General features: G+C 49.3%; 1 protein-coding gene across 1 annotated transcript in view; it reads right to left on the bottom strand.

Moving 5' to 3' along the window:
* CSDE1 (cold shock domain containing E1) overlaps positions 1-13,074 on the bottom strand; it is a gene marked incomplete in the record, with an annotated part of 124,070 nt that extends 110,996 nt beyond the window's left edge. Inside the window, 1 exon segment of the mRNA XM_073615695.1 lies at positions 12,939-13,074.
* Positions 13,075-15,686: the final 2,612 nt, after the last annotated feature.

The raw sequence follows: 15,686 nt of genomic DNA, 5'->3' as shown, positions 1-15,686 counted from the left end.
ACACCTAAAATCCAAAACGAGGCTGGTCCTTAAGTGGTTAAAGTGATTGTAAACCCCCCCCCCCCCTTTTTTTTTTTTAAATAACAAAACATGTAATTTTGCACAGAGTGGCCCCGATCATCCTCTTCTGGGGTCTCCCAGCGGCACTCCTCCTCGCATCGTATAACCCCCTAGGAGAAGCGCTCTCCCGGGGGTTACCTTGTGGGCAGGCTCCCAAGTCCAGCATTTGCATCCATAGACGCAGAATGCAGGACTTTACCCCGCCCCCTGCATTGGATTGACAGCAGCGGGAACCAATGGCTGCGCTGCTATCAATCTATCCAATCAAGAGCCAAGAACCCCAGACAGAGAAGATGAGCGCGTCTCCGCTGAGGGAACCAACAGGCTCAGGTGAGCAAAACGGGGGCTGATCACTGTCAGAAGTTTTTTCACCTTAATGCATAGTATACATTAAGGTGAAAACACAAGGGTTTACAACCCCTTTAAGGACTTGAGGATCTGCAAAAGAGGAAATCCCTCCTGAGATGTGTGCAAACCTGGTGGCCAACTACAAGAAACATTTTACCTCTGCCAACAAGGGTTTTGCCAAATACCAAGTCATGTTTTGCGAAGGGGTCAAATACTCATTCCACTCATTAAAATGCAAATAAATTCATAATTTCTGAAATGTGTTTTTCTGGATTTTTGTTATTCTGTCTCACTGTTAAAATAAACCTACCATTAAAAATTATAGACTGATCATTTGTCAGTGGGCAAACTTACAAAATCAGCAGGGGATCAAATACTTTTTCCCTCACTGTAAATTCTATATGAATTATCTGCCCTTAGTGAAGATGGCCATGGCCAGAAATGCTAAGGGTGTTTTTCAAAATGATTTCTCAGCAAAATAAAAGCAGACACTGATGGATGGAGGAGTTGGTTTTGAATATTATAAATTAAACAAATTTTTGGTGCTCGGGTGCAGTGTAGTTCCGCTTTAAACACGGAAGCTGCAATCTGTCAACATATCCACTCCCCTTGCCTAGTGACAGTTCGGAATGCCTGGGGCGGGAAGGATTGGCAATCAAGTGAGAACTGTCACAGTGGTCCATATGTGCACCATGTGGGCATTAAAATCCACACTTTTGCTGCTGCATATACTGTATGTGTTGGGAGGTCATAAAGGGTTAAAGTGCCATACACTTAAACAAGCTTTATATACATAGTTAGTAAGGTTGAATAAAGACACCAGTCCATCCAGTTCAACCCGAGTACACACTCACATCAGTCCCTACCCTCAAGGAGCCCACAATCCAAGGTCCCCAAAAGTAATATATACACTTCAAATTAAAAACAAGAAATCCTGGAGTTTTGCTTTAACACGTTAGAAACACTCGCACAGGTACTGAGGACCGCACACCATGAATGGGCCAGTTATTTGTGTGGCTTGAGGTGCTGCATGCAGTTAGCCAACGTAAACGTTAGGGGACACAGCTACTCATCCTAATTTGACTGTGCGAATGAGGCCTTAATGCATTTCAAAAGTGATTTTCAGTAGAATTTTCAATCTGGAGTTTTTCACCAAAATTGTCCGGAAACCTGCCACAAAGGTTCTTGTTGAAGTAATACTAAAGCTTTGTTTTTTTTTTTCTAAAAGAACAAACATGTTATACTTACCTGCTCTGTGCAATGATTTTGCACAGAGCAGCCCGGATCCTCCTCTTCTTGGGTCCCACGCTGACCCTGGCCCTCCCCCCTGCCGAGTGCCCTCACAGGAAGCAGCTTGCTCTGGGGCACACAAGCAGGCGCACTGCCGAGTCCGTGGTTCTGAGTGTCCATTCACACGGAGCTGTGACTAGGCCCAGCCCACTCTGTCTCCAAATTGGCTCACTGGCTGTGATTAACAGCAGGAGAAAATGGTTGCTGCTGAAAGCCAATCAGGAGTGCGTGTACCCAGAGAGCTAAGGCTCTCATGGACATTGCTGGAATGAGAGGGGGCTCAGGTAAGTATTAGGGAGGGGCTACAGCACACAGGTTTTTTTTTACCTTCATACAAAGAATACATGAATGTAAAAAAACTTGTTTCCTTTACAAGCACTTTAAGTCACTTCCTATCATAGGGCGACCATGCTCTCTCCAAACCGTTCTTCTGCATTGTCAAACACTTACAGGTTACCGCCTGGGTGTTAGTTTACTGGCCTGGTCAGAAAACAAGAACAAAAACCAAACAAAGGACTTGTTACCAATCTTATTACCAGGAAAGAGGCAGTAAGGTAGGCACTGAATCTCCAAATAGGTGCCAGTTCAACTGGCTTTGCACACATCACAAGCATGATGCATTACAGCCACCATCAGGAACCCTGCCCTGAGCAAAGCCATGCAACCTTCACTGGAGAGCACGCATGTGGACGGGAGTGGGTACAAAAAGAGTATGCAGGAGATCAGCAGCACTGAACAGCAATAAAAGGATGCTAAAAAGAAAAAAAACAAAAAAAAAAAAAAAACCTGTATTTAACATCGTGGTAAACCCTTACACATTCCCAGTGAAGCGATTGGCCTCAGGTGATAGACACAGATGAAACAAACCCTCCTACATACAGTCATGGCCGAAATTGTTGGCACCCCAGAAAGTTTTCCAGAAAAATCAAGCATTTCTCACAGAAAAGTATTACAGTAACATGTTTTGCTAAACACATTTATTTCCTTTGTGTGTATTGGAACAAAACAAAACAAAAAAAAAGGGAGGGAAAGAAAAGCAAAGTGGACATAATGTCACACAACTCCAAAAATGGGCTGGTCAAAATTCTTGGCACGCTTAACTTAATATTTGGTCGCACACCCTTTGGAAAAAAATAAACTAAAATCAGTTGCTTCCTATAACCATCAATAAGCTTCTTACACCTCTAACCCGGAATTTTGGACCACTCTTCCTTTGCAAACGGCTCCAGGTCCTCTTATTGGAAGGGCGCCTATTCCCAACAGCAATTTTAAGATCTCTCCACAGGTGTTCAATGGGATTTAGATCTGGACTTGCTGGCCACTTTAGAAGTCTCCAGTGCTTTGTTGCCATCCATTTCTGGTGCTTTTTGACGTATGTTTGGGATCATTGTCCTGCTGGAAGACCCAAGATCTCAGACGCAAACCCAGCTTTCTGACACTGGGCTCTACAGTGTGACCCAAAATCCTTTGGTAATCCTCAGATTTCATGATGCCTTGCACACAATCAAGGCACCCCAGTGCCAGAGGCAGCAAAACAACCCCCAATCATCATTGAACCTCCACCATATTTCACTGTAGGTACAGTGTTCTTTTCTTTGTAGGCCTCATTCCGTTTTCAGTAAACCGTAGAATGATGTGCTTTACCAGAAAGCTCTATCATGGTCTCATCAGCCCACAAGACGTTTTCCCAGAAGGATTTTGGCTTACTCAAGTACATTTTGGCAAACTGTAGTCTTGCTTTTTTATGTCTGTGTTAGCAGTGGAGTCCTCCTGGGTCTCCTGCCATAGCGTTTCATTTCATTTAAATGTCAATAGATAGTTCACGCTGACAATGATGCTCCCTGAGCCTGCAAGACAGCTTGAATTTCTTCGGAACTTGTTTGGGGCTGCTCATCCACCATCCGGACTATCATGCATTGCAACTTTCATCAATTTTGCTCTTCCGCCCACGCCCAGAGAGATTAGCTACAGTGCCATGGGTTGCAAACTTTTTAATAATGTTGTGCACTGTGGACAAAGGCAAAATCCAGATCTCGGGGGATGAACTTGTAACCTTGAGACTGTTGATATTTTTCCACAATTTTGGTTCTCAAGTCCTCAGAGAGAACTCTTCTCTTTCTGCTGTCCATGCTTAAGGGGTTGTAAAGGTATAAATTTTTTCACCTTAATGCATTCTATGCATTAAGGTGAAAAAACTTTTGAAAATACCGCCGCCCCCAGCCCCCCCGTTTTACTTACCTGACACCTCGAAACTCAGCCTCTCGCTCCCGACCTCCATTCAGCCGATCAGCCTGGTCGCTGATTGGCTATAGTGGATGGATTAAAAACAGCGCAGCCATTGGCTCGCGCTGCTGTCAATCACAGCCAACGACGCGGTACGCCGCCGAGTGATACAGCGAGCGGCTATAGCCGCCGGCTGTATCACGGGAGCGCGCCCGCAATAACTAACCACCATGCGAGAGAGCTCGCATTAAAGGTGGTTAGTTATTGCGGGGAGGAGCTGAGACAGCCGCTGAGGGACCCCAGAAGAGCAGGTTTGGGGCCTGGAACGAGCTGCACAGTGAAGGTAAGTATAACATATTTGTTATTAAAAAAAAAAAAAAAATTTACCTTTACAACCCCTTTAGTGTGGCACACACAGACACACAATGCAAAGACTGAGGCTGGGTTCACACTGGTCCGACAAACGCTCCGACATTGGGAGCTCATGTCGCATGACGCGTGAAATCCAACGTTTCCCTATGGGAGCCGTCCTAACTGGTCCGACACAAGTCGTTCCGACTTTAGAAATGCTCCCTGTACTACTTTGGTCCGACTTTGATCCTACTTCAGCCTATTGACTATCATTGAAGTCGGATCAAAGTCGGATCGCCGTCTCGCATGATCCGACTTCGGCACGCGACTTGTGCTCAGATGATCTTGAGGGGGAACTCCGCGCCAAATTTTAAATAAAAAACCGGCATGGGTCCCCCCCCCCCCCCCCCCCCCAAGAGCATACCAGGCCCTTAGGTCTGGTATGGACCTTGAGGGGAACCCCCTACGCCGAAAAAAACGGTGTGGGGGTCCCCCCCAATCCATACCAGACCCTTATCCGAGCACGCAGCCCGGCCGGTCAGGAATGGGGGTGGGGACGAGCGAGCGCCCCCCCCCCAAACCGTACCAGGCCGCATGCCCTCAACATGGGGGTGTTGGTGCCTTGGGGGAGGGGGGGCGTGCACCCCCCACCCCAAAGCACCTTGTCCCCATGTTGAGGACAAGGGCCTCTTCCCGACAACCCTGGCCGTTGGTTGTCGGGGTCTGCAGGCGGGGGGCTTATCGGAATCCGGGAGCCCCCAGATCCCACACCCCCCCCCCTATGTGAATGAGTATGGGGTACATCGTACCCCTACCCATTCACCTAGGGAAAAAGTGTCAATTAAAAAAAAAAAAAAAAAAAAAAAACACTACACAGATTTTTAAAGTAATTTATTAGACAGCTCCGGGGGTCTTCTTCCGGCTTCGGGGGTCTCTCCGGTTCTTCCGCTATCTTCTGCTATAGCGGAGGAGCCCGGTCTTCGGTCTTCTGATGTTGACATGACGCTCTCTCCAGCTGGAATACACTCTGGGCGCTCCGCTCTGACTTATATAGGCGGTGACCCCACCCCCTTATGCCGTCACAGTCCCTGGGCATGCTGGGACTGTGACAGGTTAGGGGGTGTGGTCATCACCCGATGACCACGCCCCCTTATGCCGTCACAGTCCCAGCATGCCCAGGGACTGTGACGGCATAAGGGGGCGGGGTCACCGCCTATATAAGCCATAGCAGAGCGCACAGAGAGCATTCTAGCCGGAGAGAGTGTCGTGTCAACATTGGAAGAAAAGAAGAAAGGAAGAAGGCAGAAGGCAGAAGGCAGGGCCACCGCTAGCAATAGAGCTGTAGAAGATAGCGGAGGAGCCGGCAGAAGATCAGGACACCGGGAGGAGACGCTGGAGAGACCCCAAAGTCGGAAGAAGACCCCGAAGCTGTCTAATAAATTACTTTAAAAACCTGTTGACTGTTTTTTTGACACTTTTTTCCCTAGGTGAATGGGTAGGGGTACGATGTACCCCACACTCATTCACAAAGGGTGGGGGGCTGGGATCTGGGGGCCCCCTTATTAAAGGGGGCTCCTGGATTCCGATAAACCCCCCGCCTGCAGACCCCGACAACCAACGGCCAGGGTTGTCGGGAAGAGGCCCTTGTCCTCATCAACATGGGGACAAGGTGCTTTGGGGTGGGGGGGGGGGCCCGCAGCGCGCCCCCCTCCCCCAAGGCACCAACACCCCCATGTTGAGGGCATGCGGCCTGGTACGGTTCAGGAGGAGGGGGGGGGGGGCGCTCACTCGTCCCCACCCCCATTCTTGACCGGCCGAGCTGCGTGCTCGGATAAGGGTCTGGTATGGATTGGGGGGGACCCCCACGCCGTTTTTTCGGCGTAGGGGGTTCCCCTCAAGGTTCATACCAGACCTAAGGGCCTGGTATGCCCCTGGAGGGGAACCCATGCCGGTTTTTTATTTAAAATTTGGCGCGGAGTTCCCCCTCAAGATTCACACCAAGACATCCGACATTGCGTTATTTCCTGCCCCCTGCTGTAGCCCCTCCCATTGTGTGTTAGTTTTAATTGGTCAAAGGACAAGTATACTATCCGAAAAGTCGGATCAAATTAGTATCCTGTTCATGAAAGTCGGATGAAAGTCGGATGGATGTAGGATCAATGTAGGACTAATGTCGCAGAGCAAAGTAGGATGAAAGTCGTACTACTGTCGTGTAGTATAGTGTGAACCCAGCCTAAGGCTGGGTTCACACTGGTCCGACAAACGCTCCGACATTGGGAGCTCATGTCGCATGACGTGTGAAATTTAATGTTTCCCTATGGGAGCCGTCCTAACTGGTCCGACACAAGTCGTTCCGACTTTAGAAATGCTCCCTGTACTACTTTGGTCCGACTTTGATCCTACTTCAGCCTATTGACTATCATTGAAGTCGGATCAAAGTCGGATTGCCGTCTTGCATGATCCGACTTCGGCACGCGACTTGTGCTCAGATGTTCTTGAGGGGGAACTCCGCGCCAAATTTTAAATAAAAAACCGGCATGGGTTCCCCCTCCAAGAGCATACCAGGCCCTTGGGTCTGGTATGGACCTTGAGGGGAACCCCCTACGCCGATAAAAACGGCGTGGGGTCCCCCCCAATCCATACCAGACCCTTATCCGAGCACGCAGCCCGGCCGGACAGGAATGGGGGTGGGGACGAGCGAGCACCCCCCCCCCCCCCTCCTGAACCGTACCAGGCCGCATGCCCTCAACATGGGGGGTTGGTGCTTTGGGGGAGGGGGCGCGCTGCGGCCCCCCACCCCAAAGCACCTTGTCCCCATGTTGATGAGGACAAGGGCCTCTTCCCGACAACCCTGGCCGTTGGTTGTCGGGGTCTGCGGGCGGAGGGCTTATCGGAATCCAGGAGCCCCCTTTAATAAGGGGGCCCCCAGATCCCGGCCCCCCACCCTATGTGAATGAGTATGGGGTACATGGTACCCCTACCCATTCACCTAGGGAAGTGTCAATAAAAAAAAAAAAAAACCACAGTACACAGGTTTCAAAATTAATTTATTGGGCAGCTCCGGTATCTTCTTCCGACTTCTCCCGGTGTTCCGCCTCTTCTCCCGGGCCCCGCCGCTATCTTCTTCCAGCTCTATTGCCAGCGAGGGGCCCGGTCTGCTGCCGCTGTCTTGTCGCCGCTGTCTCGCCGCTTCTTCTCTTCATCTCTTCTTCCGATGTTGACACGACACTCTCCCCGGCTGGAATGCTCTCTGTGCGCTCTGCTCTGACTTATATAGGCGGTGACCCCGCCCCCTTATGCCGTCACAGTCTCTGGGCATGCTGGGACTGTGACGGCATAAGGGGGCGTGGTCATCGGGTGATGACCACGCCCCCTAAAACGTCACAGTCCCAGCATGCCCAGGGACTGTGACGGCATAAGGGGGCGGGGTCACCGCCTATATAAGTCAGAGCAGAGCGCACAGAGAGCATTCCAGCCGGGGAGAGCGTCGTGTCAACATCGGAAGAAGAGATGAAGAGAAGAAGCGGCGAGACAGCGGCGACAAGACAGCGGCAGCAGACCGGGCCCCTCGCTGGCAATAGAGCTGGAAGAAGATAGCGGCGGGGCCCGGGAGAAGAGGCGGAACACCGGGAGAAGTCGGAAGAAGATACCGGAGCTGCCCAATAAATTAAATTTTGAAACCTGTGTACTGTGGTTTTTTTTTTTATTGACACTTCCCTAGGTGAATGGGTAGGGGTACCATGTACCCCATACTCATTCACATAGGGTGGGGGGCCGGGATCTGGGGGCCCCCTTATTAAAGGGGGCTCCTGGATTCCGATAAGCCCTCCGCCCGCAGACCCCGACAACCAACGGCCAGGGTTGTCGGGAAGAGGCCCTTGTCCTCATCAACATGGGGACAAGGTGCTTTGGGGTGGGGGGCCGCAGCGCGCCCCCTCCCCCAAAGCACCAACCCCCCATGTTGAGGGCATGCGGCCTGGTACGGTTCAGGAGGGGGGGGGGGCGCTCGCTCGTCCCCACCCCCATTCCTGTCCGGCCGGGCTGCGTGCTCGGATAAGGGTCTGGTATGGATTGGGGGGGACCCCCACGCCGTTTTTATCGGCGTAGGGGGTTCCCCTCAAGGTCCATACCAGACCCAAGGGCCTGGTATGCTCTTGGAGGGGGAACCCATGCCGGTTTTTTATTTAAAATTTGGCGCGGAGTTCCCCCTAAAGATTCATACCAAACGCAGTGCCGGGCATTGGCGGGGATCCAAGTCGGATCCCCGTTCATTGAAAGTCGGACACATGCCGGCTTCATGTCGCAGGGCAAAGTCGGATCCAAAGTAGGACGGCTGTCGTGTCGCACCAGTGTGAACCCAGCCTTAGTGAACTTCTCTCCTTTTTATGTGCTTTCAGGTGTGATTTTTATATTGCCCACACCTGTTACTTGCCCCAGGTGAATTTAAAGGAGCATCACATGCTTGAAACAATCTTATTTTATCCACAATTTTGAAAGGGTACCAAGAATTTTGACCAGCCCATTTTTGGAATTTTGTGTGACATTATGTCCAATTTGCTTTTTTTCCCCCTCCTTTTTTTGTTCTGTTTCAATACACACAAAGGGAATAAACATGTGAATAGCAAAACATGTGTTACTGCAATACTTTCCTATGAGAAATATTTGATTTTCTGGAAAAATTTGTGAGGTGCCAACAATTTCGGCCATGACCAAGTGTAGGAGTACCCGTTTAATTGCAGTCTTCTTTTCTCTACAGCTGTTCAAAGTGCAGAATCTCTAAGATTATCTGAAAGTTCGGAAAAAGGGGGCGTAGAGCTGAAATTACACTCTGCAAAGTTCAGCGAGGAGAGCCGATTGGAGGGAAGGGACACAGCCCGTTCCACACAGGAAGAGAGCTGAGGCTGTCAAACAGGAGCCCTCCAGTCACCATTTTTCTCTTGGTGTCAAGAAAACTTGTCAGAAGTGACTCATGCCAAAAACAGAGGAATGGAGCAGCAGACAGAAATTACATTTAGTACTCTTAATTGAGACAAGTACACACTAAAGAGCAGGGGTAGGCAACCTTAAGAGTGGTGGAGATCTACCTCAACAACACAGGGGAAAAACACGCTACAAGACACAATGCGCTTTAAGGGTTACGATTTCCAATTTTTGACATTTCTTAATAGCACCAAAAACTTGGATAGCAGCCATGCATTTTCTGTGTGAAAACGCGCAATGTTCTTGGCTCGTGTCCATAATTTGATACATGAGCTTCTTTAACCGCTAACGGATCACACACCGTCGATATAAGTCGCTACTTTGGCGTTAAATACTGTTATGGCAGCAGATAGACTTTTTTATTGCATTCAAGTGTACATGCGAGATCTTTTTGACCCCAGATCTCACATTAACCCTTTCATGACTAAGCCTATTTTTGAAATTTGGTGTTTACAAGTTAAAATCCGTATTTTTTGCTAGAAAATTACTTAGAACCCCCAAACATTATATATATTTTTTTAGCAGAGAATCTAGAGAATAAAATGGCGATTGTTGCAATATTTTTTATCACACGGTATTTGTGCAGCGGTGTTTTAAACGCAAATTTTTGGAAAAGTGACACTTTCATGAATTTTAAAAAATCCAAACAGTAAAGTTACCCCAATTTTTTTGTATAATGTGAAAGATGATGTTACGCCGAGTAAATAGATACCAAACATGTCACCCTTTATAATTGCACGCACTCGTGGAATGGCGACGAACTACGGTACCTATGAATTTCCATAGGCGACGCTTTAAACATTTTTTACGGTTACCAGGTTTGAGCTACAGAGGAGGTCTAGGGCTAGAATTATTGCTCTTGCTCTGACAATCGCGGCGATACCTCACATGTGTGGTTTGAACACCGTTTACATATGCGGGCGCGACTTCCGTATGCGTTTTCTTCGCTGCGCGAGCTCGCGGGGACAGGGGCACTTTAAAAAATTTATTTATTTATTTATTTTATTTATTTTTGTACTTTATAAATTGTGTTTAAAATGTTTTTGTTTTTTTTTTTACTTTTATTGCTGTCACAAGGAATGTAAACATCCCTTGTGACAGTAATATGTGGTGACAGGTACTCTTTATGGAGGGATGGGGGGTCTAAAAGACCCCCCATCCCTCCTTTACACTTCAAAGTATTCAGATCGCCGAAAACGGCGATTCTGAATACTGTGTACTTTTTTAAATTCGGCGCCATTGGCAGCCGAGTAAACGGGAAGTGACGTCATGACATCGCTTCCGCGTTTACATTGAGAAGGCTGGAACGAAGCCGCTCACAGCTTCGTTCCAGCCCGCCCCCAGCCGCCGAAGGCAGCCGAATGGACACCGGGCCTCCCGATCGCACGGGAGGCCCGGTAACAGCGGCGGGAGGCGGCGGGATGTCCCCTCCCGCTCCTCCGGTATAACAGCCGAGCGGCTTTTAGCCGCATCGCTTGTTATACACGGGTAGCCGATCGCCCGCTGTAAACAACGGTACCGGGATGATGCCTGCAGCTGCGGGCATCATCCCAGTATAACCCCGGAAAGCCGAGTACGCAGATCTGCGTACTGTCGGCGGGAAGGGGTTAAAGCAGTGTCCCAGCCGTAAAAATTATTATTTTTTTTTTAAAAGGTCAGCAGCTACAAACACTGTAGCTGCTGACTTTTAATAAGGACACGTACCTGTCCTGGGAGCCTGCAATGTCGGGTGCAGGCGCCGCTATTCCAACAAAGGGAAACTGGCAGTGGAGCCTGCCGGTTTCCTACTGCGCATGCACACAAAAAAAAAAAAATATCGCATGGCTCTTTCTGAATGGCCCAGTCATCTTCTGGGACGCACACAGGTCCCAGAGGGCAGCGGGGGAGAAGAGGAAATGACGCCCTGGGCCACAGCCAAGTTAGGACGGACATATACTCAGTACTTCAGAAAAGGCAAGAAAAAAAATAATCCAAATTCGAGTGGTGGTCTTTCCTTTAAGATAAATTAGTAAAAATGGGTGGAACTCCGCTTTAAAGAGGTCCGGTCATGCTTTTCTTCTCTATTACAAGGATATATATACATATATACAGAGAGATAGATATAGATATAGTGTTGTATGACTGCACTATTGTTATTTGAAATGCGACCACACTGAAAAATGGCCTGGGCAGGAAGGGGGTGAAAGTGCCCTGTACCAAAGTGTATAATTGGCAATGGTTAACCACTTCCCGTCCCGTGTATAGTAATATGATGGCCGCAAGGTGGCTCTCATCCTGGGCATCCGTCATATGATGTCCTCGGCTTCCTGGCCGTCTAGGGGGCGCACTCGAGACCCGATGCGCATGCCCGGCAGCCACAATTGTTTGTCACAGAGTAGGGACGTGGATCTGTGTGTAAACACAGATCCACGTCCTATCAGGGGAGAGGAGACTGTGTTCCTTGTATATAGGGATACCGATCGGTCAGCTCCCCCAGTCAGTCCCCTCCCAAGGGGACACATATAACCCCTTGATCGCCCCTTAGTGTCAACCCCTTCCTGTGACATTTATACAGTAATCAGTGCATATTTATAGCACTGATCATTGTATAAGAGTCCCTGGTCCCAAAATAGCATCGAAAGCGTCCAACTTGTCCGCCACAATATCACAGTCCTGTTTAAAGATAAAAATGCCATAAATCTACCCCCTATTTTGTAGACGTTTTAACTTTTGCGCAAACCAAGCAATATACACTTATTGCGATTTTTTTTTACAAAAAATATGTAGAAGAATATATACCAGCCTAAACTGAGGAAGAATTTTTTTTTTGAGGGTAAAAAAAATAAATAATCAAAAATGTCATATGTTGCTTGACCGTGCAATTGTCATTCAAAATGTTACAGCACTGAAAGCTGAATATTGGTCTGGGCAGGAGGGGGGTGAAAATGCCCTGTATTGAAGTGGTTAATGATGCACAGTGTCTCAGGTAAAGGGTTTACATCTCCAGCAAACTAAGGCCACTTGCAGGGAGCAGAAGCAAACTAAGGCCACTTGCAGGGAGCAGAAGCAAACTAAGGCCACTTGCAGGGAGCAGAAGCAAACTAAGGCCACTTGCAGGGAGCAGAAGCAAACTAAGGCCACTTGCAGGGAGCAGAAGCAAACTAAGGCCACTTGCAGGGAGCAGAGGCAAACTAAGGCCACTTGCAGGGAGCAGAGGCAAACTAAGGCCACTTGCAGGGAGCAGAGGCAAACTAAGGCCACTTGCAGGGAGCAGAGGCAAACTAAGGCCACTTGCAGGGAGCAGAGGCAAACTAAGGCCACTTGCAGGGAGCAGAGGCAAACTAAGGCCACTTGCAGGGAGCAGAGGCAAACTAAGGCCACTTGCAGGGAGCAGAGGCAAACTAAGGCCACTTGCAGGGAGCAGAGGCAAACTAAGGCCACTTGCAGGGAGCAGAGGCAAACTAAGGCCACTTGCAGGGAGCAGAGGCAAACTAAGGCCACTTGCAGGGAGCAGAAGGCATTGTGTGTTGCTGCCAGGAAGGGCACACAGGATCCACTCCCCATTCAGATTCCCACACGCATTCACAAGAGGAGATTTCACCATTGTCCTTCCTGTCCAGTGAGTAATAGGGCACAGGAGTTACGCAATAACGAAGCATCCCAGTAGTAAAAGCTAATACACAGCTAGAGCAGTGCTCTCTTCCTACCCAGCAACAATAATCTGCTGCGTCGCTCCGCTGATGTACCAACCCAACAGGACTCTCGTAAACATCGCACAATCAGGGAGATTATTGCGACACTCAACTGAGGAAAAATGGATCACTGCATCCAAGAAGCACGTTCCTCCTCAGCAGCGCGCTGCACCCTGGTCCTTGTAGTTTCTCTCCAAGGCTGCAGCGCTCCAAGCGCTACCCGGGGGAACTACGATTCCCATAAACCATCGCGCCGCACCACACGAGACGGTCGGCTAGCACCCTACACCAACCAGCTAACTGCGTACTAGCAACTCCACCCGCCACTTGATTGGTCGTCCCGACATTTGGTACACGCCCCCCTCCCCGTGCGCCTTTGTCCAGCGGCTACCGCTTTGTGCGATACGGGCGGGCACAGCCCTGGCACCCGTTCACCGGCCTAGGTAGGCGCTCCATGGGAAAGCCTGAAGGAAAATTACATTGGAAAGCCAAATACGAAACCCCCAATGACAGCAGGTCCCTCCCTGTTTAAACAGTAAACTTAGCACGAGGCCAACAAGCCAGGAGCGCACAGCTGACGAGCGGCGGATGACAAAGCACCTATCCCATACACTCTCCCAGTGCCGCAACCACCCCTACCACACGTCCTCTTCCGCCCCAGCATGTACACACCTTGTCACTACATAAAAACGCATTTTTACTGCGATAAAAAGACTAAGAAACGCAAACTCACCCCAACAGCTCACAGCACTATCACCAGCGCCGCCATAAGCAGCACGGCACATTACGTAGGAATAAAACACGGCGCTCTCGCGAGAACTAGTAATCCCACGGGAGAAGAGGCGGCACATGCGCGTTGCCGCGTTTAGAATGCGGCGCTGGCTGGAGACCCGCGCATGCTCATTGGGGGGGCTTCCAGCATCCTGGGGGTGATGTCATGTTGGCCGGAGCCCAGTGTTTTTGTGCGTTGTCCTAACGGTGACCCCGGATTCGAGCAATGGGATGTCGAAGCTGGTTTCAGCAGTAGCTGATTTCCATGTGGGTTTTGGTCATGGAAGCAGAAACAAAATTACGTAAATAGACTCCATTATTAGTTTAACACTTGTGCGTCTTGGGACTACAAAGTTGCCTGGCAAGGCGACTCATACCCCATGATTTCTAATGAGTACCATTCATATCTGTGCAACTTCAAAGTAGTCCCTGCACTACTTTGGTCCGACTTTGATCCCTTTCACACTGGGCTACCCAAGCACTAGCCGTAAAGCGCCGCTCGTTTTAGGGGCGCTTTACCACTGTTTAACCACTTCAATACCAGCCACTTACCCCCCCTTCCTGCCCAGGACAATTTTCAGTTTTCAGCGCTGTCGCACTTTGAATGACAATTGTGCGGTCATACAACACTGTACTCAAAGTACATTTTTATAATTTTCTTCCCACAGATAGAGCTTTCTTTTGGTGGTATTTGATCACCTCTGCGGTTTTTATTTTTTGCTAAACAAACTAAAAAAGACCAAAACTTTTGAAAAAAAATGAGTTTTTTTTTAGTTTCTGTCATAAAATTTTGTTTTTCCCTTCACTGACGGGCACTGATGACTTGGCACTTATAAAGTGGCACTGATGAGGAGGTACTGATATGTAGAATTGATGGGCACTGATAGGCAGCACTGATAGGCGGCACAGATGGGCACTGACAGGCGGCACTGATGGGCACTGACAGGCGGCTGTGATGGGCGCTGACAGGTGGCACTGATGAGGTACTGATAAGTACTGACAGATGTTACTGCTGGGCAGTGATTGGCACTGTGGTGGGCCGATGATTGACACTGTGGGGTGGAGCAGTGATTGGCACTGTGGTGGGCCGATGTTTGACACTGTGGGGGGGGGGGGGCAGTGATTGGCGCTGTGGTGGGCACTGGCAGAATTTATTGTTTTTACATTGCTGGGCACTGGTTGGCAGGTGATTTGTACATTTGAGGGGGCTGTGCTGATAATCAATGTTCTGATTATCAGCACAGACCCCCCCCCTCTGACAGGGAGAGCCACCAATCGGCTCTCTCTGTCAGCGCGAAATGAGGAATGCCGTTTACCGGCGCTTCTTGGTTCACGCGATGATCAGCTGTGATTGGTCACAGCTGATCACATGGTAAGAAGCCTCTGACAGAGGCTTCTTATCACGATTGGATATGCGGGGTGTCAGACTGACATGCCGCACTAGGGATCGCCACGCTGCGCGCCCCCAAGGGCGCGCGCCGGGATGTTATCCTGCTGGACGTCATATAACAGAACCACTTCCCAGCCATCATTCTGCATACAGCAGCCGGGAAGTGGTTAAGCTGCGCTTTTAACACCCGCTAGGGGCAGAAGAAGGGGTTAAAAACGTGCTGTGGCGCTTGGGAAGCGCTGCCTATTCATTGCAATGGGCAGGGGCATTTTGGAAGCACTGTATACAGCGCTCCCAAACCGCCCCAAAGATGCTGCTCACAGGACTTTTTCTAATGTCCCACAAGCACCGCCCCAGTGTGAAAGCATTGGGGCTTTCACATTCCGGTGGCATGAGAGGCAGTTTACAGGCGCTATTTCTAGTGCTAATACAGTGGGGACAGAAAGTATTCAGACCCCCTTAAATTTTTCACTCTTTGTTATATTGCAGCCATTTGCTAAAATCATTTAAGTTCATTTTTTTCCTCATTAATGTACACACAGCACCCCATATTGACAGAAAAACACAGAATTGTTGACATTTTTGCAGATTTATTAAAAAAG

Source organism: Aquarana catesbeiana, linkage group LG02 (genome assembly GCF_042186555.1).
Source record: "Aquarana catesbeiana isolate 2022-GZ linkage group LG02, ASM4218655v1, whole genome shotgun sequence".
In the NCBI taxonomy this organism is placed as follows: Eukaryota; Metazoa; Chordata; class Amphibia; order Anura; family Ranidae; genus Aquarana; species Aquarana catesbeiana.
This window is presented reverse-complemented; position numbering and strand designations above follow the sequence as displayed.